General features: G+C 43.3%; 1 protein-coding gene across 2 annotated transcripts in view; it reads right to left on the bottom strand.

Annotated features, from left to right (window-relative positions):
• The window catches only part of Gng12 (G protein subunit gamma 12), a 74,474-nt gene that overhangs the window by 7,396 nt on the left and 43,764 nt on the right, over positions 1 to 23,314 (bottom strand). Inside the window, exon 1 of one of the 2 annotated variants that reach the window (XM_042675162.1) lies at positions 323 to 326. The exons of the other annotated variant lie outside the window; for it this stretch is intronic. The gene's annotated coding sequence lies outside the window, so the exon portion shown is untranslated. Of the gene's footprint in view, positions 1 to 322; positions 327 to 23,314 lie in introns of those variants that run through there. 2 annotated transcript variants of the gene reach the window in all.

Genomic DNA, 23,314 nt, shown 5'->3' with positions numbered 1-23,314 from the left:
AATAGGGCTAGGAATGTGGCTTAGTAGTAGAGTGCTTGTTTAGCATGCACAAAGCCCTGGGTTTGATTTTTTAGTACCACATGCCCAGGCCCAGAGTTCAAACCCCAGGACTGGCAAAAACAACAACAGAATAGCCAGCAGTCCACAATTCATGCTAGTTCAGGTTTCTTGCAGGTTTGCATTCTGCATTCTTTACAGGGGACTATTGTCTTGCTACTTGCATAGCTGTCTTCCATCAGCCCAGGCTCTATAAGGCCCAAGTCAACTTATTTTCCCTCCCTCTTTCCCTTATTTCCTTCTCCACAGAGTCTTGCTGTATTACCAGGCAGATTCAAAACTCTTAGGCTTAAGTGATCCTGACTCAGCTTCCTGAGTAGCTGAGATTACAAGTACAAACTATTGTGCCTGGCCTATGAACACACACACACACACACACACACACACACACACACACATATGTATATATTTACTTATTATTTATTTATTGTTATTCCTGGAGCTTTAACTCAGGGCCTGGGTGCTATCCCTGGAGCCTCTTTGTGCTCAAGGTTAGCCCTTTACCATGAGCCACAGTATCACTGGCTTTTTCTGAGTAGTTTATTCGACATGAGAGTCTCATGGGTTGGCTTCAAACTGCGATCCTCAGATCTCAGCCTATGCATTCAGGATAGTTTGCTAGGACAGATACAGTGCCTAGCCTCATACAGACAAATGTACATGGAATTAGACATTTTCCTCCTCTGCTTTAAGGAAGCCCAGATCTCTCACTGCTTGCACCACCTCCCTTTTTTCCAGGCTCCTAATTCAACTACAGTTTCTTTGTTCAAAATCCCTTCCCTCTGCTGGTACATGAAGAACCCCATCTAGAAAGCTAGTTCAAGTTTCAGAGATGGGAGACATTTGAGACTTCATAGATGCAACCATCAATTTCTTAAGTGCAATCAGCAGTATACTGAACACTATATAGCAATAGCTTTAGGATATATGGGTTATTTGTGAGCATTCCTAGAAAATGCACACTGAGCCACTGGAAAGCAATATAATCTTTGATTCTAACTTGATTCCTACAGAGAATTAGGTCAAAATTCAAATTGAGGAACCTCTTTGAGGGTCTCCAAGTTCCCTGCTGAGCTGCCCAGCATCTGGGCCAGGGCTGCTGTTGTCTGACTCTCTGGGGGAGGGGGGAACTCTTGGTGTTGGCGTTGGCTAAGAAATCCCTTCCTCAATGCAGCTGCTTTGCACAGCCTCAACAGCTGGCCTGGGGCAGAACAAGACCATCTCTGCTCCTTGGGAGGTCCTGCTCTGGTCTTCCCTAAATGGTGAGGATGTCTGTCTGGCTGTTTGTGCATATACAGAACAGCCTCTAAGGCAAACACACCTGGTATTTGTATGGAACCCAAGAGCTCATGTTGCTTTCCTATGCATTTCTCCTGGAAGCATCACTACAATCCTGCATGGGTGCTACCATTCCATCCTTGTTTTACAGAGGGGGAAGCTGGTATTAGCAGCATGGGCCTCAGGGTGTGCACCTTGAGCAGCTTGAAGCCTTGTCCCCCCCCCCCTCCCCCTAAGCCTCTCTTTTTGTTGTTCCAAGGAAAGGGTGTGATTCCACTCAAGGTGATTCACAGCCACTCAGGGCATCAATGGACATTTCACAATGTGATTCTTAATCAGGAGTGACTTTGATACTTTGTGATCTATGGTTGGGGGCTCCCTGATTGCCTTCAGTTTATGTAACACCCTTTCTGGAGCTGAAGGATCTTGTCTGTTTATGTATCTTATCTTTTCTCTTATATGTGAGCCAGCAGAGAACATTCTCTGTAGCTCCCAGGCAAGGACCTCAGTGCTCGCCTGCTTAGCAAGGTCAAGGCCAGTGTGAGCTTGAGCTGACAACCATCTGCCACCTGCTGAACCGTGTTAGCACTTGGTCAGCCTTGCTTTCAGTTTTACACATGGGTGACATATTTGAATACACATGTAGCCTTGAGCTAGTCAAATCATTTGCATTGGTTTTAACTCCGTGGTTCATCTGAATTCTCGGGTTCCCAGAAACTCCTAGGAACAAGATGTGTCATTAGGGAAATATAAGCATTTTAATCTTTGTAGAGAGGCTGAGAGCTGAAGAGGAGGGTGTGGCTGGGAAGTGTCACCAAGCACACACTAGGAGGAAGGCACCAGGAAGTCTCAGGGTCTGAATGACAAGCCATCATGGCCTGGCTGATAAATGAATCACTGGAGAGAAGCCAACTTTCAAAAGCACCCCCTTACCTCTTGTGGTTGTAATAAAAGACCAAGTTAAAAAGAAAGCCACAGGCTTCTTTCCATTTACCCTGTAGTCCTTGTCTACAACTTCCAATGTCTGACTAGCTCTCTGTGGGCCCCTCATCTGGGGACAAGAAGACCTGTTTCACAGGGTTGCTGGAAGGACTGACGGGTGTTGCTCTCAATGCACCATGAACATAAATGTTTAATAAATGCTAGGTCACTAGGCCCAGGTCCTTGACCCATGATTCTCTTGGAGACAAGAAAGAAAAAGAGATGACTGCTGAAAAGTTTCCAGGCTTTGTGTCTGGAGGCACTAATTTTAGTAAGGTCTTAGAGGGGATGCAGGGCATGTAGAGCCTGCTTTCCAAAAAGTTTTTCAGTTGGGCCTGGTGTCACATACCAGTAATCTCAGCTCTCAGGAGACTGAGGCAGGAGGATCTTGAATACTAGGCCAGCCTAGGCTACCTAGCAAGACCCTGTCTTGCACAAAAAACAATAATTAGGGTTTTTATGTTCTCATGAGTGCTTATATCAGAATCCAACGCTAAAAAGTCAGATGGTAGAAATGCTTGGGTGTTCCTACCTCCCCAACCCTCAGTTAGCTCCATAGTATGTGTGCATGTTAACTTTGTAATGACTAACAACATTTGAAAAACAGATTTCACTATAAAGGAAGATTTGTGGAAAAATTGGAAAATTCTGCAAAACTGGGTTGTAGATGAGCAAGGGCTACCCTTTTAGATTTGCTAGAACACCTGTTGGGGCCTCAATTTGAATTCATAATTCTGCTCTCACCCCATGCCCTGGGCATCTGATTGCAGGAACACAAGCAGGGACTAGCAGGGGCTCCCTCCTGCCACCTCCCAGTTTGAAGGACCTGGGTGAGATTAACAAACTATTTAAGCCTCAACTTTCACATGGGAAAAACAGGGATAATAATACTTTCCTATTTCAACAGTATCAGATAAGCATCTGTTGGGGATGTAGCTCAGTGGCACCACACTTGCCTAGAATATGTGAAGCCCTTGGTTTAATCACCAGCATAAGAACCACAGCGACCAACATCAGAAAACAACTAACCAATTGAGACACATGAATGTCATAAATATAAAAAAAAACACATTTTTCCCTCCCTGGGCATCTTATCATATATCATGTAGCATGCATTAAGCACTTTGTAGTTCTTAATAGGTTGGTGCTAGGCAGCAGTTCTACCCTGTTCCTGGCATACCTCCCTGAGTTGCAGGGCTAAAAAGCAAAAAGTGACACCTCCCAGTGTTATGGGAGGAACTATGTCCTCTCCCAAATTTGTATACCGAAATTCTAACCCCTAGTACCTCCGAATGTCACTGGGAGACAAGTAAGGTCATTATAGAGGTATTATGTTAAGATGAGATTATCAGGGTGAGCCCTGATTCAATATCATTAGCATCCTTATAAAAAAGGGAAATTTGGCCTGGTGGTAGCTTAGGCTTGTTATTTCTTACTACTTGAGAGACTGAGAGCAGAAAGATCACAGAGGCCACCCCAAGCAGAAAAGTTCACAAGAATCTATCTTAAAAATTTCTGTCACCAGGTGCCAGTGGCTCACGCCTGTAATCCTAGCAACTCAGGAGGCTGAGATCTGAAGATCACGGTTCAAAGCCAGCCCAGGCAGGAAAGTCCGTGAGATTCTGAAATCTAATTAACCACCAGAAAACCAAAAGTGGTGTTGTGGCTCAAGTGGTAGAGTGCTCGCCTTGAGCTGAAGAGCTCAGGGACAGTGGCCAGGCTGAGTTCAAGCCCCACAACCAAAAAATAAAAATAAAAAATAAAAATAAAAAATAAAAATAAAAAATTCTGTCAAAATTAACAGGGCTAGAGTTTGGCTGAAGTGGTAAGTGCTTCAACCAAGTATGACGCCCTGAGTTCGATCTCCAGTACTGCAAAAAAGGGTAGGGTAGAGCGATCTGGATACAGAAAAATTCAGATGGGAGACCATAAGTAGGTGGCCAGCTATAGCAGAAACAAATTGCCACACTCTGATCCCAGATGTCCAGTCTCTAGCAACTTGAGTGTACATTGCTGTTCCTAAGGCCTCTGGTCTATGGTAAGACGTGATGATATTCCTAGCAAATGATCACACCTGGGTTCTCTTGCTACTACAGCTCTGATGATGTTAGCTCCACCAGTCAATGCATTAGAAAGAGATCTGGATAGTGGAAGTGAGAAGATTTTTCTGACAAGCAGATTGTAAGAACACTGTTGTTGGCATTTGGGGGAAAGGCATCCCAGTGCCTCAGCAACCAGGTATCTACAGCCTCCTGATTCTGCACGTCCCACTAGGCCAGAGCCCAGGTCTATAGTGTCTGCAGTCCACCAAAGCTGCCTCCACTGATCAGGTAACCATTGTACTCTCTCTTTTAAGGACCTTTTGCTAAAACTGCCAAGAGTACTTTGTTTACTATAACTGAACCAAGAACAATTCATACTTGTTAATCTGCAGTTCTGTAAACTATAAAAAACTTATAAACACCAATTATGATATCTATTATTGCATGCCATCATTGGTGTACACCTCAATATCTAAGTTGTGTAAAGAGGGAGGGCAAAATGTCCTTAACCTCTCACTCAAAGTCACAGGCTGTGAGGTGGAACCTGCAAACTGCATGCCTTGCCCTGCTCCTGCCCAGTTCTGAGAGTAAAGGGGCAAAAAGACTGTGCTGTTTGTTGGGAGGAAAATGAGGGAGGGATGAGAGAGGAAGTGGTGAGTGAAGGAGAGGTAGAGAGGACTGCATGGAGAAGTAGAAAATATGGGAATGGAAGAGCTCTGTTAATTAAGTTCAGAGGTTCAGGATTAGAAAAGAATGAGAGCAGTTTTTCCAGTAGAGCATAGCCTGTAAAGGTAGCGTGCTCTTAGATTTCAATATATTTTGAGGTCTTTGTCTTCTATGTTTTACTGGATGGTTTTACCTGCCTTCTGGTGTACATCACTGAATAATAAGGAAAACAAGCTGAATGGTTAAAATTGACAACTGCCACCATTCCTGAGTACTCAGTCTGTGTCAGGAGAGGAGCTCCACAAACCATTGCATTTCATTCTCTTAACAATTTAAGGAGATACACCTTTCATCATTTCTATTTTGCAGATGAAGCATAAGAGAGGGTGGAAATTCTTGCCTAAGATCACTGGCTTAACATGGTGGAACTAGAGCTCAGGGCTACATGACTCCCAAAATCATGGCCTTACTCACCACACTGCTGTTTGCCTCTGACCAGCAAGAACACAGGAAAGTGTTGGGAAAAAGGAAAGGCAGGTGTCCAGCCAGCAGTGCTGCACAAAAGATGACATTGGACTCCATTCAGGGAAAGCTGCTCACTGGGACAGGTAGTCCCCATGCCTAAGTTGGTAGGATGTGTGGAGCTAAATAGCTTTGCAGCAAGACAGAAGATAAGGAGAATAGGGTGTTCTTGGTTAAAAGAACAACCATCCCATATTCTAGGTAAAGCTACTGCTAACGATACAAGATGATCCCATCACCCTCTGTGCCCTCAAGAAACTGGCAGGAAGCCACTAGAATGAGCCAAACCTGGTAATAAATCTAGGAGAGGGAGTTGAAGAGCCTGGGCAGCCAGTTCCTAACTTCATTGTGTGTCCAGAACACCTGGGGCAGATGCTTTAAACACCTTCCCCCCCCTCAGAAAAAACCTCACAAAACCCAGACTTTAGTTCTTCTAGGGCAGGGTTCAGAAAGCTGTATTTAAAAACTTCCTATGGTGATGCTCATACAGGTCCTCCTGAGAAACACCAGTGAGGAACAGACTGACTCTTTGTTCTGCCCATGTGCATTTCTGCCCAGAATCAAAACAGTTCAATTTAGATTACTTCTATATCTGCTTACCTTTTCAAAGCTCTGAATAAGGCCTGGAAATAATGACCATAGCCTACTAAGATCAAGCCTCTTCAATTTGAAATCACTCTTGTCATTTGGCATACTTCTTTACAACAAAAGTCTAAATTTTCTGGGCACCGGTGGCTTACCCCTGTCATCCCAGCTACTCAGGAGGCTGAGATCTGAAGAGTGTGGTTCAAAGCCAGCTGGGGCAGGAAAGTCTGAGACTCTTATCTCTAATTAACTATCAGAAAACCATTAGTGGAGCTGTGGCTCACAGTGGTAGAGTTAGCCTTGAGAGAAAACACTCAGAGCTAGCACCCAAGCCCTGAGGTTCAAGCCCCATGACCAGACCCCCACCTCCAAAAAAAAAAAAAGTGTCCGGATGCTAGACAATCCCCTTCCTGGTCCACTCAGTGGCAGTTCTTTGGTACAGCTCTTGCTCCTTCTTTGGAGCAGGTATTCTCAGGCTCAGTGCTGGGACTGTGATATAGCATAGCCAACAAGGGCTTTTACAGTCCGGTAAATTCACCTACTACCCCAAGGTACTTTATTTCCCCAAGCCTCAGTTCTCTCTCATATAAACTGGGAAGGGATAATAATAGTATCTACCTCAAAGAGATGCTTCCAGGATGAATAGAGAGGGCACATGGAAATTACTCAGCACTTACCTGTCACAACATTGGTCCTAAGAGAGATGATGCTCTGTCTACCCTAGGACTTCAGCGATATACAATGTACTTCACAGGAAGCCGTGACTTTTGACCTCAATCCTTATGCCCATGTCTATTTAAATCTACACTTGAATGGTCTACAGTTTCAGGTAAAACCCAATGAAACACTTCTGTCTGCTTATCTCATGTGTGTCCTTTCTCTATGAGTGACACTCCTCACTAACCACAAGGCAACCTTTAAAAAACAAAATAAATATACCATGTGGAAAATGAAGAGTGAAGAAATGAAGGAAGAATGAAGGAAAGGGTGATACTGCCCCAAAAGAAATAAACTCATTACCTGACTTATGACACAGGAACCCCTCTGTACATCACCTGTATTTTTTTAAACTTTATTTTATTGTAAAGATGCTGGACAGTGGGGTTACAGTTACATGAGTAAGGCAATAAGTACATTTCTTGTGGATCATTGTTTCCCCTTCTCTTGTTTTTCTCCCACTATCCCTGCCCTCCCCCATACATCACCTTTATAATAACAATAAATTGTTTTCTTCAAATACTTGTACATAGAGATTTCAATTTAATATGTCAATTTCTCAATGTGTATTGTTCAGAGTCATTCCTTCTATTACCCCACTCTATCTATTCTGACCTGCCTCATTTCTTAGTTCAATGTTCCTGTAGATACATTGAATAATATCATGGCTGTATTCATCCACCATTCTTCATTTGTCTATCCTCTTCTTTTAGAAGGTTCCCAGTCCCTTCAGTCAAGACATGTTTTAGTTTCCTGGTATTCATGTTGTTGAACTGCCTTGTAATTGTTCAAAGGAATTACACTATGGAATCTTACTTCTTGTATCATTCCTTTAGTCAGTTTTGATCATGTATATGTTGGTATAAGCTCACGTGTTTTCAAATGTTTTTATATTTTAGGTCTAATGACCATATATGAGAGAAAATTTGTGCCTTTGTTTCTCTGAGCCTTTTGCCTCAGCCCTCCCTCTAATTACTTAGACCAAGAGTGTCCAATAAGAATGGGAGCTACAAGCCGGGCGCTGGTCGCACACGCCTGTAATCCTAGCTACTCAGGAGGCTGAGATCTGAGGATCGAGGTTCAAAGCCAGCCCGGGCAGGAGAGACCGTGAGACTCCTATCTCCAATAAACCACCAGAAAACAGGAAGTGGCGCTGTAGCTCAAGTGGTAGAGCGCTCGCCTTGAGCTGAAGAGCTGAGAGACAGCGCCCAAGCCCAGAGTTCAAGCCCCACGACCGACCAAAAAAAAAAAAAAAAAGAATGGGAGCTACATAATGTGATTTTAATGTTCTTAGTGGCCCCTGAAAAGAAAATCAGAAAAGAGGAATGTTAATTTACTTTATTTAGCTTAAGATGAACAAAACTGAGAAGTAGTCCCTATTCAAGAAATTACTGCTGGGCACTAGTGGCTGAGACCTGAAAATCATGGTTCAAAGTCAGCATGGGCAGTAAAATCCATGAGACTCTTATCTACAATTAGCCACCAGAAAACTGGAAGTGGCTCTGTGGCTCAAAGTGGTAGAGTGTTAGCCTTGAGCAAAAGAGCTCAGAGAGTGCCCAGGCCCAGAGTTCAAGCCCCACGACTCACCAAAAATAAATAAATAAACAAATAAAAATAAATTAAAATTACTGAGCTAGTTGTCAGGAATTGGTAACACATGCCTATGATTCTAACTACATGAGGCTGATATTTGTGAAATAAGGTTCAGAAAAATCTCAAGACTCTTATATCCAATTAATTCCAGAAATTAGCAAAAAGTCAGAAATGGATATATGGCTCAAGTGGTAGAGCACCAGCCCTGCGTAGAAAAAGCAAAGTGAGAGTGCAAGGCCCTGATTTCAAGCCTCAGCATTGGGGAAATTTTAAAAACAATCCAAAATTGCTAAAATAATGTATAGTTTTCAACACTAAATCTTTGAACGGAGATTATATATTGTGCTGTATTTTACATTGACAGCATTATCTCCATTGGGATTCATTGTGTTAGAGTACCTTTTTGGACATGACAGAAGCCCACTTCACTGGACAGTGCAATCTTGGCTTATCATACTTTTTGCTCCTACTATCTCAAACCTAGAGTACTGTATTACCTTGCAATAGTGCCCGTGTCTAATCTTCCTCCGATCTGATCTGTGCAGACACAGTCCCACTTTCTGTTTACTCCTCTGGAAAGTCAGCTCATGCAGGATTGCCCAAGAAAAGTAAAGGGCTCAGCTTTGTACTCAGGGCTCTCTCTAATGCTCCCACCACATCAAAACTCCAATCACAAAAGCTTATTTCTACATAGAGCTTGTCAAATGCTGGACACCAAGGTTTAAGCCAACCAGTGCTTTTATTCTGAATCTGCAATTTCTTGTCCATTTTCCATATGAAGAAACTGAGGCCCAAGGAAGGGAAGTACGTGTCTAGTATCAAACAAGATGCTTGGATGGGATTTGAGCTCAGGTAGTCTGTCTTCGGAGACCAGGCACAGACCTGGAGAGCTGCAGTGCCATGAAGTATCACCCTCATGTCATGCCAGCCTGTGGGCTGTGTTTTCTTTTTTTTTTTTTTTTTGGGGGGGGGGGGGTCCGGTCATGGGGCTCGAACTCTGGGCCTGGGCGCTGTCCCTCAGCTCTTCAGCTCAAGGCTAGCGCTCTACCACTTGAGTCACAGCGCCACTTCCGGCTTTTTTCTTTTTGCTTATGTGGTGCTGAGGAATCGAACCCAGGGCCTCAGGCATGCAAGGCAAGCCCTCTACCACTGAGCCAACTTCCCAGCCCTGTGTTTTCAAGTCCTAAGCCTCCACTCAAGTTTTCTGTCTGCTTCTTTTGGTCTATTTAAGTTCTCTCTTGTTTTAGGCTCTTGTTCACACTGTAATCTCTTCCAGTGTCTCCTCAGTTATTTTTGCTTACTATGATTCTATTTATAAAGTCTTGCTATATGCGTATATCTCAGAGGTTCAATGACTCCTGAGGGGCTAGCTCATGCCCTGAAAGGACAAAAGGGGAGTTGCTCATAAACTGCCTAAAATGGTATGTAATAGTGTAAATTATTTGCTGTGCATGTGTGTGTGTGTGTGTGTGTGTGGTCTTTTTTGTGTGTGTGCCAGTATTGGAGGTCTGGGCACTGTCCCTTAGCTGTTTCACCCAAGGATGGCGCTCTAGCACTTGAGCTAGTTTTGGCTTTTTGCTGGTTACTTATGCTACTTAATACCTATTGTTATATAACTGACTTTGTGTAAATACTGTCTTTCAGCTAAACAGTTTGGTACTATAGGAAGTACATTTATTCACTACTACACACCAGAGACTGTATCAAGTATTTGCTATAGATATTGGTTCATTTAAAGTTCTTTGTAATCTTAGTGAGGCTAAGCCATATATTTCAACAACTACACATCAGCCAGCATGAACCTATCACCTAGGGGTGTTTGTATGCTCAGTGTTTGTTTTCATAGGAACAGGATACATCTTGCTGCTCCTTCCCACAAGTATCCAGCAAAGCACTTACTGCTCTGAGCCAATAGATACCTACCAGCTCTGAGAGACAAGGGTGGAGTTCCTAGGGTGCCCAATCACTTGATTAGGGCCAGTTGCTTTGACTTGGTGAACTTTCACCTCCAGTTTAGGATGGCAATTACTATGTTGCCTAGGTTCCAGGGCAGCGTTGCTGTGCACCCAAATACTGTACCCAAACAGTTTTTTAGCTGTTGGAGGTGGATACCTGGGGAGGTGCCCTTTGCTAGTGACCCACAGCTGAGCAGGACCCAGTCCTTTTCCTGCTATACTGGGCCAGGATCCACCCATGCATAGAGACATGTGTTTACAGTCAATATTGGCCATGCTGCTTATAAACCAGTTTGACTCTCAACCTAGTGTAGCAAGATGGGCTGAGAAAAGCTTTTTTTATATCTGCATAAACAGATACAGCTAAGGATAGCTGGATGCCTCCTGTGTTTACCCAGAAACAAATGAGTAAGTAAATGGAAGAACTTGACAACTACAATTGAAGAAAAAGAAAGTAATATTTATGCAGTGCTTTTTCTGTGCTAGGTGTGAGGCACTGTGTTCATGGCTCTGTGTAAAATTATTTCACTTATTCTTTTTTTTTTTTTTGTCGGTCACCGAGGCTTGAACTCTGGGCCTGGGCGCTGTCCCTCAGCTCTACAGCTCAAGGCTAGCACTCTATCACTTGAACCACAGTACCACTTCCGGTTTTCTGGTGGTTTATTGGAAATAAGAGTCTCACAGAGGACTTTCTTGTTCAGGATGCTTTGAACTGTGATCCTCAGATCTCAGCCTCCTGAGTAACTAGGATTACAGGCGTGAGCCTCCAGTGCCTGGCTATTTTACTTATTCTTTACAACATCCATGCAGAAGTGCTTATTACTATTCCATCCATTAGCCTTTTGTGTTAGAAAAGAATATGAGCATACAGTAAACATTTTAAATAGTATGAAATGATCTTGCCACTAGTTCTTGCCACTTTTTCATGTTTCTTTCAGAGGCCATCCCATGCAACACAGACACAACTGTGCCTATGTATCTTAACAGTACAAATGGGGGCAGGTTATATAAATTACTCTGTGTGCTGTGTTTACTTTCACTAACATAGTATTTTAGAGATCTTGTTAAAGTATTTTTAGTCCATTTTTTTTCCAAACAGGGAGCTGAAGTTCTCAGTGATATCTAATTAATAAGTGCCAGAGCTGACATGAAACCTGGTGCTCCTAACCCCGGCTCCTCCCTGCATCTCCCCAAAAGTCCTATGAGACTGGTGAGGATAAAGATTGTCCTAAAGCTGGGCACCGGTGGTTCATGCCTATAATTCTAGATCTTCAGGAGGCTGAGATCTGAGGATCATAGTTCAAAGCCAGCCCAGGCAGGAAAGTCCCTGAGACTCTTATCTCCAATTAATCTCCAGAAAACCAGAAGTGGCACTATGGCTCAAAGTGGTAGAACACTAGGTTTGAATGAAAAAGCTCAGGGACAGAACCCAGGCTTTGAATTCAAGCCCCACAATTGACAAAAAAGAAAAAAGAAAAAAAAGACCCCATGCTTTGGGGGAACAAATATTACTGAAAGCAAGAGGTTTCTGAACATAAGGACACCCAGGACAGGCTTCACTATACCTAAGGAGCTAAGCATGTGTGAAGGGAAGGAGTCACGGAGTGGGAGCTATTCCAGCTACCAGGTCCCCTAGTGCAGTGGCTCATATAGCCAGTGCAGCAGCAGCCTCAACATCACCTGGGGAATCTCTCAGAGAGGTGTATACTCTCAGATTCAAAACCACTATATGGGAGCCTGGGTAGGTTCTGGCAATGTGTTTTACATGCCCTCCTGCCCACCATTCCTAAAACTTAGGAACTAGTGAATCATTTCTGAATTAGAGCTGTTAAATGTGATTTGTCCAATAAATTCACTCTATTTAAAATACACTTGATCCATATTCCTGACATTTTGCTAGGACTAAGCTGATGACAAGGGAAAGAAAGATGACTTGAACCCTGAAGAAGTTGTAAGGGCCATGAGATCAATCTGACTAGGGAAGAGGATGAGGCATTCCATTTGCCTTGGTCTACGTCTTGCTAGTGGTAAAGATGCTTGTGGCTGACACCCTAAACACAGAAAGTTTGTATTTCTCTTTCCATATGTGACCAACCTGCAGTTTTCCTATCTGCCTTCTTAAGGGGCTGGCCCTTGACCTTCTACTGAATCACTGGGCAGAGCAAGGTTAGAAGTTGTCTGCCAGAAGATACCTCACCCTACAAGTTGTCCACAGTGCAGCTATGCTACCCCCAGAGCTGATGGGCTGATACGCAAAAGAGAGATTTTAGGATTCTGTTGTGAAGGGGCCTACCTCTGATCCCGGCTATGCAAAGAACCTGCCTTCTAATATTGCTAAGAAGACTAGAACTTGCCCATCTAAATAAACAAGGCCCACATATCCAATGGGAGAGTTGAAAGTGAAGCATCAAGCTGAGGCTGCTGCACTGATTTTAGGTCAGTGGTAGATACTGTCCTGCACTGAATAGTGCTATCCTCTTGCAGAGATGGGAGGAATGGTAAAGGTCTAGGGGCAGGCAATATGGCTAGGTTTCCGGGGTCAGATGGGCAATGAGCTCTATCTTTTAGAAGAGCATGATGCTAAGTTACTTAATGTACTTGAACTCCTGGGACCACAGCATGTAAGATGAGAAAAGGAGCGTGCCAAATGCACAGGGCTGTAATGATTAAATGATACAGAAAAGTGGGCAGGTAAAAGCCACCCAGGACTGCCTATTACCTTCATCACCATCACCAACAGAAGTTAGACCATGAGGGTTCACATAGATTAATAAATGGAATGTAAAAAAGAGATAGAAAAAATGTAAGAGTGAACAGAACTTTGTTCTTGAAACTAAACTGGGAGTAACACACAAGGGGCGGTGGCTGACTTTGAGGGCAAGTATAAAAGAAGCAGGGTGCACCTGCTGGCCTTGGGTAAGTAGGGCATCTTCAGAGGAGCAGAGAAGGGGCAGGGGAGCCATCTGACAGGGAAATACCACCACAAAAGCTAGGGGAAGGAGGAACCGTTTATGCTGGGTACATGTTCAGTTAAATGCATCCAGGGAGCCTATTAGATACATATATTCTAACATGGAGCTCTTGCTACATGATGGGAATCTAGGGGTATTTTAGTGTTGTTTTAAATATTGCTGTACTTGGTCAGTTTTTAGCTTTCTGATAATAGGTGAAGTTATACAGCACTTATACTTGCCAAGCATTGTCCTAAGGGTTTGACAGAAAACCTTACTTAATCCTGCAAACAATGCTATGAGGTTGCTACTATTGTTCTTCCTGGTTTAGAACTGAGGGAATCTGGGGAGAGAGCCATTTAGAACATGGCCAAGGTCAGAGCAAAGGTGAAGGAGGGGTCTGTATCCACCCTGCAGCCTGGCTGCAAATTCTATGCTTTCAGTTACATGTGGTTAAAAAAAAAATCCCCAAATAATCGTCATCCACCAAACCAGGATGGTAGTCATTTAATGGGTTAAAGGGAATAGAGGTGAGACTACCTCACTGGGCATGTGGTGACGGGGTAGAGGGACCAGAGGTCAGGTATGAAAGACCTGAGCAGAAATACTTATTTAGTCAGGGATGGAGGCAGTGGTACAGAGTGGTATTTGGGCAAATTTGACAAAAAAATTGGTTCAGACCTTTTGCAGTGGGGTTTGTGTTTGCAAGACTGCTGGCATGAGAGCATTTCTGCAAGCAGAGGGGCGGTGGGTGCTGGAAGGAGAGGGCTCAACTGCAGAGCTCAGTACTGGACCTGGAACTAGGAAAAGGAGGGTGGAGAAGAACCTGGAAGATACAGAGGAAGAAGAGCAGTAGAGGAGGAAATGGAAAAGCTTGGGCTGAGAACCTTCTAGAAACAATAGAACTTTTGATGCATACAACTGAGTAAATCTCTCAGACAGACATAGCGAGCAAAAAAAGCTGCCAGGTGCAAGCAAGCATTAATTGTCCAAGTGGACTGATAGAAAGTTCAAGAGTGGGGAGGGGAGAGGAAGAATAGAATGACAAGACCATAGAGAGTAGGTGGGGTTTAGATGGCTCAAGATTGGCCATGAGTTAACTGCTGGTTGTTGAAGCCAGCTGTTTTCAACAGTCAAGTTGTATGGGTTTCATTCTACTTCTATGTTTAAAATTTGAAGAAACAAAAGTCAAAAATAAAAATTCTATGATCCTGAATATTCATACAGTATCATGTGATAATTACTAATAGGACCAGAATGATGTTTCCCTGAAGAATGGAAGATGTGTACATTAATGATTACCTAATTTCCTTCTCCAGATTATTACCTTCCTAATAGGTCCAATGTTCATAGTAAAAAGAACTGTCTTGTTCAGCCACGATGTGGGTCCTCTTTCCATTTCACATCATGTGCAGTTCTGGATGCTCAAGTTTAACTTACCCACAACCACCCATAAAAATAAATGGCCCACTGGGTGCTGGTGGTTCATGCCTATAACTTTAGCTACTCGGAGGCTGAGATCTGAGTATTGCAGCTCAAAGCCAACCTGGCAGGAAAGGTCTATGATTAATCGGAGATCTCTTATCTTAATTGGAGATCTCCAACTAATCCCCTAAAAAAACTGTAAGTGGAGCTGTGGCTCAAGTGGCAGAGCACAACATTGAGTAAAGGAAGCTCAGGGACAGTGCCCAGGCCCTGAGTTCAAGCCTCAGGACCAGCTCTTGCTCTCTCTCTCTCTCTGGCTCAATGGGATCCACAAACCCTTAACTTTTCACACTCCAAACTGCAGAATAGGAGACTGAATTTTTCTTCCATCATCTCATCTTCTCTCATGAACCTAAGGAAAGCACACATCATCCACCAAACATGTCCAGACTTGAGGACAAGCTTGTGTTGGTCCTCATGGTAGAGAATTGTTTTGAACCTCACAGTACTTAGATATTTATATATGTGCAATAGGAAAAAGACTGAAGATACAAGAGGATCCCAAGTGTATCTGTAGTTCTAATTTACTTTGTTTAAATTGATTAGAAGTTTCCATCTAAAAGCAAATCTGCTGATTAGCTTCTTTTGTAAAATGTTGAGGAAACCATGCAAACAGGATTTAAAGGCAAACACTGAAGGTACAAACCTCACCACTAATGTAAAAGTCATTTTCACAGCACTGGAAAAAAGAGTTTTCTACTTTGGTTCACTAACTTTTAAAAAAATATTGAAATTTCTCTAGCTCATCTAAAACAGCAATGTATAATTGCTCAGAAATATAAATCAATCCAAATTCACTAATATTTTTCTTTAAATGAGGTGGGGAACTTTTAAGAAAGATTGTTGAGACAAATCATGACAAAATATCACTTAACGGAACTGGAGATGGTGGGTGTGGTGGTAGATGCCAGTAACCCCACTACTCAGGAAGTAAAGGCAGAACTGCAATTTTGAGGCTAGCCTGGGCAAAGATAGCAATGAGATCCTATCTCTAAAACCAATGAGAGGAGTTAGATGGCATAGATTCCAGTAGAATGCTTCCCTGGCAAATGAGAAGCCCTAGATTCACTCCTCAACACAAAACAAAAAAGGTTACTCCTCTCGGCCAATGGAGGAATGATACCAAATTAAATATTGAGAAGGTTACTGTAACCAATTTGCTTGTCCATAAACTCCAGCAGAGAATTACTGTAGGTACTTTCAGCCCAGATCTTCCAGGCCAGACTATTTACAGCATTCTTTTTTCTCTTGGTATTGGAGTAACTTAAACTGTTTCCTGAGTCTTACACGGCTGCCTTAACACTGTGGTCATCATGCATCTCACAAATACTGACAATACTTCGCCCATGTTTTCTTAAGTGCAATCCTCCATCTGATGGGACAGGGAAAGGGCAGGCACTCAGTGTCACATACTTCTTTAAACTACACACTATAAGTTCATGCTGACTTGATTTATTGTGAGGCACAAGGTTGCCTTGGCAGGAAGTGACTGCAACTCTTCCTCACAGCTCAGGAAGCAGAGGGACAATATTCCTGAGGGACAAAGGGACAATGTTCCTTGGGCTGGGCACAGAGCAGGAACCCAGTAAAGAACCCGGTGAAATGATGATTTAAGACTTTAAGTGAGTAATGATAAGAGGCCTGAATTCAGTGTATAAAAATGGGAATTTCTCAAACAAATTGGGATGATGTCATGTTACAAAATGGTTCCTGTAGCGAATCCTTTCTCAAATGCACTAGCTGCCAGACAAACACATTGCATTATAGAAAGTAGTTACTGAGATCCCATTTAGGGACCACAATCAGGTCTGATCAGGGACCACAATAAGCATGTCCAAGCTAAGATGTAAATAACATTTTTGCTCAACTTCGTGGGTGTCATGAGGAAAGTTTACTTGGCTCTCCAAAGTCCACATGTTCTCACCATTCCTGTACTTGTGGATGGGAGGCAGGTAGGCTTAGCTTTGATTTTAGGCTTCCTTCTATTTTTAGTTTCAAAAGCAGCTCCTTCTCAGGTCTCTGTCCTCATGGCACCTTCCCCCTTTGAATAAAGATGGATGCAGAAAATATACTTCTACATTGTAAGTTCTGGAAGGTAGGAAGTGCTCTAAATTCCTTCAGTGCTTACATCTGCCCGTGCAGGCCAAGGTCTTAAGAATGGAAGAAAGGGTCTGTTTCCATTGGTAATTCATCTGGCATTGAGAATAGCATAGACTTTGAAACAAAACTTAACAGTTAATATTAAGGCTTTTACTTACTCATTTATTTAACTGTAAAGTCAATTAAACTTTTGAACACTTAATGGACTCAGGGATCAAACTCTTAAAGGAGATCACACAGAACCAAGTTCACTTCTTTGTGACCAGATATGAAAAGGTTGAAGCAGATTTTCTCAGAAGTCTGGGCTGGGGATATTTTCAGAAATGCCTCAGATTATTTTATGTTGTGTAAATCCAATATATGGCATGTGTTTATATTACACACAGAAATAGTAAGATTGATTTTAGTAGGATGAATAAATAAATGCATGTGATTCTTATAAACAGCCATTACCTGTTAACATCAACATTTGCAAGAGAACAAAGCTGTTATTCACAGGAACTCTTGGTGCTCCTGCTCCTTAGGGCTGGGGGAATGTATGGGTGAAAACATTCCTGGTGAATTCTAGGAAACACATCACTGTCATTGGCAAATGCTGCGACAGGTGTGTGTGCTGGTCCCACCTGTTTCTGGTGCACAGCTCTGCTCTTCTATTTCTAGTGTGGTAAGCCTGCTACAGAAACACCAGCCATCGATTTCAAATTACAGAGTACAAATGTCAACTGTATTAAGGAGGGTCCCATTAAATACTTAATTTTATTCGATTTTGTGTTGAATTAGTATGCAGATTTGTGGGATTAAGATATTCCTGCAGATAACAGAATCTTTTTGTCTGGAGACTCCTATTTCTTAGTAGTTCTCCTCTGAAGTATTTAGTGTATTCTTACTTTTAATGGTTTCACACGGACCTTAAACAGAGAGAATACTTTTTCTCTCTCTAACAGAACACATTTGCTATGGATACAGTTTGATTGGGACCTCCAAAAGTGCATGTGCTGGAAGCTTGGTCACAGGATGGGGGAGGGAGGAGGTTGTGAAACATCTAGTAGGAGGTGGATAGGTCACTGGGGGCCACCCTTGGAAGCAATTAAGTTAGCTCTCACAGAACCTGCGTTAGTCCCTCTGTAAGTGGAACACGCTCAATTCCTGAGCCTCCTGGCTTCTTGTCTCACCATGTGATCTGTTCTGCCCACTCTTGCATTGTGATGCCACCCATCATGAGGTCCATACCAGAGCTGAACAGATAGAGCCATTCAATATTGGACTTTCAGCCTCCAAATTAAGTTTCTTCTCTTTACAAATTACCCAGAGTTGGGTATTTTGTTACAGCAACAGAAAACAGACTTAAGACTAACAGCACTTTGTTTTATTAGAAGCAGATTATACCTGCATTGAAGAGGTAAGTCAGTATTAAAGATACATGCCACCAACAAAGCAACCAGAGATGGTCTAATAACTTAGGCCCACCTTTCAGAATCACCTGGCTAGTTCTTTCAGCGCACCCACGTCCAAACCTTACCCCATATATCTAGAATGAGCTCTAAAGGGTCTTAATGGCCAAAGTGCATTCCAGAAAAACTCTGCCTGATTGGGATGTGTACTTCTATTAGGAGCCATAGGGCTACAACACAAAACAGCTCAGTCACAAGCGGGGATCTTCTCTGACAGCAATGCCTGACGGCTTTGGGGGAGTCATTTCCCTTCCACACACCTTCTGGCTTCTCTCTGAACAGCCCTCCCCTCCCCGATCTTCAAGACTGCTTAGCCCTCATGGGTAAGATTTTAATATTTACATATTAATGATAAAGGTTGGGGGGGAGGCTGAAAATATCACTGAGGTAAACTACAGGTGATACAAGCCACTGCAGCTGGTGCCAATAGAATTATGCAGTGTGTGTGTGTGTGTGTGTGTGTGTGTGTGTGTGTGTGTTTATGTGTTTGTGTTAGGGATGGGTCAGCACTTTGCTGCTCAGAATCTCCAACAAACTTTACAGCTGGGGAACAGGTTCTGTAGGGGGAGAGCAGGAGAACAGGCAGGGAAGTATTCTTCACCAGGGGTATTTCTAAGACAGACAGTCCCCCAGGAGAAGACAATATTGATGAGTGTTTAGAGAAAACCAAAACAGAAATGCTATATCCCCCCAGCTCTCTTTCAGCCACAGTGCTTAAGAAAGGATATCTCAGAAAAATTCAAATTTTTGTTTCAGTTACCATGAGCAAGGCCACCACAGCTGCTCATTTCCGAAGCACGTACACATGAAACTGGGATCACAGAAGAATAGAATAAATGGTACTTAGGTGGCATCTCCTGGTTCCAGAACTACACTATTTCCCACTGGCATGGCTAACCCATGGTTTATGGCTCTCACCTGGGCACATCTTTACCTTTCAGCCTGACCTAGCTTTGTCTCCTAGAAGGACATCTTCTTTGAGTCTCAAGACAGCTGTCCTTGAAGAGCTGCCTCAGTTCTCAGTTTTTCCTTTCTGCCTTTTCTCCTTTTACCTACTCTCACAGGCTTACATCAGTCTTATATCAGTCTCCGGCTTAGCTCCCGTTTGTGAGAACTATCCCATTATGCAGACAGTTCGCCATATTTTTGAAGTTAGATCTTTTCTCTCTCAAATTCTGTGTGTGTTGACCCAGCAATCCCACTTTTGGGCATTTACCCAAATGATCACAAACAAGGCCACGCTAAAGCTACCAACACAACTATGTTTATTGCAGCATTATTTACCATAGCTAAGATATGGAACCAACCCAGATGCCCCTCAGTAGATGAATGGATCAAGAAGATGTGGTATATATACACAATGGAATTCTATGCCTCCATCAGAAAGAATGACATGGCCCCATTTGTTAGGAAATGGAAAGGCTTGGAAAAAATTATATTAAGTGAAGTAAGCCAGGCCCAAAGAAACATAGGTCCCTTATTTGCAATATCTAGTATAGGTATGAGTCAAGCGGAAAAAGTCAGAGAATGTGATGTTAGGAAAACGAACCCTCAAATATGTATTTTAATGTTTTTGTTTCTTTCATGCATGTGTTTCTAACGCATTTATAATATTATTTCTTTGTTGCTTTGTATGTCCCTTCCCCACAGTGTAACCCCCGCTTTCACTATATTTGATGTCAGTATAACATGTGGAGGAGACGGGGACAAACAAGTCGTTTAAGGATTCAGGTGGACCTGTTGCAACAATGAGAAGTACAAAATGTCATGTCAAAACCAGCTTTACAATGTCGGTGGCGGGGGGGAGGGGGGGGCAGGGGGGGTATGATTGGGTGGGGGGGAGGGGGGAGGCTGGGAAGGGAGGTGAAGGGTAAACAAAGGAGGAGGCTGCAATGCTTGGTAAGAAATGTATGCATTTTCCTGCCCATGTAATTGTAACCCCTCTGTACAGTATGTTCTCAAATAAAATAAAATAAAATTAAAAAAAAAAAAGAAAAAAAAATTCTGTGTGTGTGTGTGTGTGTGTATGCATGCATGCTTGTGCATGCACGTGCACTGGTCTTGGTGGTTAACTGGAGATAAGAGTCTCACGGACTTTGTCGCCCCAGCTGGCTTTGAACTGCAATCCTCTCCTCTTGAAGAGCTAGGATTGCAGGAAGGAGCCACTAGCACCCAGCTTTCAATGCCATTTTCCTTGTGGCCTAGGATCACTCTTCAATATGGCCAGATGCTGACCTTCCAGTCTCCTCTCTTTTTTTACTTTGGGGATCCTCTGTGAAATGTTGTGCTATGGATTTTTTTCTGGGGTGAGGTGTTCAATCACCCACAGCAAATGCTTCCCACCACCCAGAAAAGGCAGAGAGCAACTGCTCCACCTGTAGCTCTGGAAGATTCCCTGAAACTTTCCTTTATGGCTTATGTTTTTGCTACTGGATTTTTCTTTTCTTTTCTTTTTTTTTTTTCAATTAGAAAGCCCTTCCCTTTCGGACTCCTCCTTTTCCCATTGGAATTCTACCCTGTTTTCAAAGGCTACCTTTCTCCTCTAGTCTTTGCTCATCCTCTAAATAAAATCTTCCCCTCTCTCCCTCTACAACTATTTCCTCACATAGGGGGCTGCTATGATGCCTTGGAAGGCACTGGGAACTTACAAATAAACAATCCCTAGCCCCTGCCCACAAAGAGCTTTCTATTCAGTGGGGACAGAAGAAAGGCATCCACCTTTTTAATTTAAAAGAAAAAAAAAAAAGATGCATTAGGAGAAGGTAAGTCTAAGGGAAATTTGGGAGGAAGGGCAGATTCCTCCCAGCAGTCTGCATGGAAGTGGTGTCAGTGCCCTGCAGAATTTGGAGCTGGTAGGGCAAAGGCTAGTGCTGTAACAGTCCAGAACCTGCACCAGACAGGACAGAGACACCATGAAGAAAAGGAGCTGGAAGGGGTGGGTTGGAAGAGACTGAAAGCCCCTGAGAATGTAAGCAGGGTATGATAGCTCTCTGCAGCTAAGAATGTTCACTGTGCTATTGTTTCGTGCACCACCTGCTTCTACTTTTGAAGCTCTTTCACTTCTATTATCATACCTCACAAGCACCCTGTAACTACATTACTTTTCCATCTGGTAGAAAACATAAAAAGAGACTTGATGGTTGCCCAAACTCTCTGAATTGAGGACTCCTGACCAGACCAGTCTTTTTCTGCTCTGCCTTAGGTTCTTTGGGGAAGTAACTTTCAGTGATGCAGTAAGGCTCGGCAGAGGTGACCTGGGGATAGTAACTGCCCTGCTGGCATTTGTGGCCCTTGCATTTGAGCTTAGGGTGGATCCCTCCATTCTGTTGGAGCCTGGGTGATTACACCAGTTTATCATGACCAAAGGTAATATGCATGAAGCTGAACCTTGGAGGATGGGTGCAGCTGGAGTGGCTAACTCCAGGGAAGGGAAGGCGTGGGAAAGGAAAAGCAAAACTTAGCATGATTTGCAACTGCAGAGATCCAAAGCCACACACTGTACAGCTCTGCTTCATGTGCAGTGCACAGGCTGCTGACTGCGCCTGGAATCCGTCCACCATCAGCCCTGAGCTTCTGTCTCACCGTAAGGCCTTCAGCCAGTCAGGCTTCAGTCTCTTTACTGCCACCACTATTTAGTCTAGCCCTATTTTTGGAGCCAGCTCAGCATGTTTAAAAAAATAAATAACAAAAGAAATATGTTGCAAAATTGAAACTACATGCATACGAACAGCGTAAGACGTTAACTCTTACTGAGGGACAGCGCCCAAGCCCAGAGTTCAAGCCTCACGACCGACCAAAAAAAAAAAAAAAAAAGAAGCTAACTCTTTTCCTTCTAATTTCTCTGCAAAGGCTAACTATTGTCCATTGTCCTTTTCTTTCCTGCCACACCTTCTACTGACATTTAGAAACACACACACACACACACATACACACACACACACACACACACACATACATCATCATCCACATGGACCTGGTGTTTTAAACAAATGGGATATTTACATATAGTTCTGCAAACTGCAATTTTCACAGAATAAACATATCTGCAACTAGCCTTGCCCATACAGACATCTAGGGTATTTTTCCTAACGTTAATTTCCCATTTTGAGACGTCAAAAATGTATGGGAAAAGCAAAAGGACAATGTAACAGAAACCTGAAAATCAGTCAAGTTCTAGAATTGATCCTCTTCCCTTAGGATTTCCCTGAGGTCATTCTGGAGGTCACTGCAGAATCAGCTTCAGAATATGCAAGGGAACAGGAGGGTAAGACCCAGTCCCTGGGGACCCAACCACATGGTGTTTGCCTGGCTCAGACATCAGTGCCCACAGCTAAGCCTGCTGGACTGTCAGGCTCCTCATCCAGCACTCATTCCTCTTGGACAGGGCAGTCACAGGTACGTGGAACAGGAGTTAAGACCAGTGGAAGTACAGTGCTTTGAACATTTCCCCTTCTAGAAGTGGAGGAGCTGGATAGTGCTATGCTCACACACAGGGAACTTAGTTCCTTTCTTACCAGCAAGTTCTTTGCAGATTCTGTGAGGCCACCCACACTGTGTGGCTAACCCTGATAGCTAGCTCCTGCCCCAGGAAGTGTGTGTATAAATCCTGACTCAAGGGCTGAGACCTACTGCTCAGATCTGAGCCTAGGTCCTGGCTGCTATCTGGAGCAACCAGACGGGGAGGGACAGAGAAGGGACAGGGCGGCTGGGGAGAGCATCAGAAGACAGAGGGTGGAGCATACTTCTTCTGCAATGTTTTCTCAAGATCCATGAAACAGCACTTTGGCTGTGGCCAGAGCCCACAGGTAGCAGGCATTTTGAGTCCTTCTTAGAACACTGAATACTCCTCTGTGGGCACAACAGTCTTCTAGATCCTTTCTAGCACTGACTCAATCCTCACGACTGCCCAGGGAGTGCACAGAACAATATAT

Source organism: Dipodomys spectabilis, unplaced genomic scaffold, assembly GCF_019054845.1.
Source record: "Dipodomys spectabilis isolate Male_0828 unplaced genomic scaffold, ASM1905484v1 ptg000002l, whole genome shotgun sequence".
NCBI lineage: Eukaryota > Metazoa > Chordata > Mammalia > Rodentia > Heteromyidae > Dipodomys > Dipodomys spectabilis.
The sequence above is the reverse complement of the archived record's forward strand: the minus strand, read 5'-3'. Positions and strand labels throughout refer to the sequence as shown.